Below are 2,500 nucleotides of genomic sequence, written 5' to 3'. Positions count from 1 at the left end.
ACTACAACAACAACAACAACAACAACAACAACAACAAAAACAAGAACAATGACGACAACAACGACAAAGACGAGAACAACGACAACAACAACAAAAATGACAACGGTGACAACAACGACATCAACGACAACGACAACAATAAAGACAACAACAACAACAACAACAACAACAAAGACGACGACGATGATGACGACGATGACAAGAACAACAACAACAACAACAACAACAACAACAACAATAACAACAACAACAAAAGAAAAAACAGCGTTGAGGACGACAACGATGACGACGATGATGATGATGACGATAATGACCACCACCACAACAACAATGATGACAACAATGACAACAACGACAACAACGACAACAACAACGATGACAAACGAGACAACAATGACAACATCGACAACAACGACGACGATGACAACAACAACAACAACGACGAAAACAACGACAACAACAACAACAACAATAATAACAACAACAACAGCGACGACAACAACAACAACAACAATGATGACGATGACAACGACGACAATGACGACAACAATGAAGACGACGATGACAACGACAATGACGACAACAATGACGACAACAATGAAGACGACAATGACGACGACAATGATGACGACAATGATGAATGCAATGATGACGACGATGACGATGTCGAAAATGACGACGACGATGACAACAACAACAACAACAACAACAACAACAACAACGACAACGACAACGACAACGACAACGACAACGACAGCAACAACAACAACAACAACAACAAAAACAACACCAACACCAAGAACACCACAACAAAACAACAGCACCACCACCACCACCACAACCACCAACAGCAACAGCAATACCTACAACAAAAACAACAACAACAACAACAACCACAATAACAACAACAACAACAACAACAACAACAATAAGAACAACAAGAAGAAGAACAACAACGACAACAACAACAACAACAATGATGACGACGACAACAACGACAATGACGAGAACAACGACAACAACGGGCAACAACAACAAAAACGACAACGGCGACAACAACTACAACAACGACATCAACGACAACAACAACAATAAAGACAACAACAAAGACGACGACAATGAGGACGACGATGACAACAACAACAACAACAACAACAACAACAACAACAACAACAACAACAATAACGACAACAGCAAAAGCAAAAACAACGATGACGATGACAACGATGAAGAGGACGACAACGATGACGACGACGACGATGATGACGACAAAAACCACCACCACAGCAACAACAACAATAACAACAATAACAACAACAACAACAACAACAACAACAACAACAACAACAACAAGAACAGCAACAACGACAACGGCAACAACGACTACAACGACAACAATGACAACAACCACAGCAACAACCACCTCAACCACAACCACAACAAAAACAACAACAACAACAACCACAACAAAAACAACAACAACAACAACAACAACCACAACAAAAACAACAACAACAACAACAACAACAACAACAACAAAACAACAACAATAATCATAACAACAACAACAAGGAGGACAACGAGAACGACGACGACGAAGACAACAACAAGAATGGCGAGAACAACGACAACAACGATAACAACAACAACAACGAGAACAACGACAACAACGCCAGCAACAAGAACAACGGCAACAACAACAACAACAACAACAACAACAACAACAAAAGCAACGAAGGCAACGACGACGACGATGACGACAAAAACAACAAAAACAATGACAGCAACAACAACAACGAAAACAACGACATCAACGACAATAACAAAAACAACGACAACAGCGACAACAACGATAATAACGATATCAACGACAACAATAACAACAAAAACAACAAAGCCGACGATAACGATGACGACGACAATGATGATGATGACAATGATGACGACGACAACGACTACAAGAACAACAACAACCATAAGGAGGACGATGACAACGACGACAACAACGACAACGACGACGATGACGAGAACAATGAGAAGAACAATAACAACAACAACAACAATGACAACAACGACATTAACGACAACAGTGACAACAACTACAAAAACAACAACGAAGACGGCGACGACGACAACAACAACAACAACAACAACAACATAAATAAATAAATAAATAAACAACAACAACAACAACAACAATGAAGACGACGATGACGACCACAACAACAACAACAACAACAACAACAACAACAGCAACAACAACAATAACAACAACAACAACAAATACAAAAACAACAACAACAACAACAACACCAACAAAAACAACCATGATGACGACGACGACAGAGACGACAACAACGATAATGATGAGAACAACGACAACAACGACAATAACAACAACAACGACAAAAACGACGACAACAACAACAACAACAACAACAACAACATCAACAAGAACAAGAATGACGATGACGACAACGACGACAACAACAACAACAAC

The sequence above is a fragment of the Hordeum vulgare genome, chromosome 4H (genome assembly GCF_904849725.1).
Source record: "Hordeum vulgare subsp. vulgare chromosome 4H, MorexV3_pseudomolecules_assembly, whole genome shotgun sequence".
Classification (NCBI taxonomy): Eukaryota; Viridiplantae; Streptophyta; class Magnoliopsida; order Poales; family Poaceae; genus Hordeum; species Hordeum vulgare.
This window is presented reverse-complemented; position numbering follows the sequence as displayed.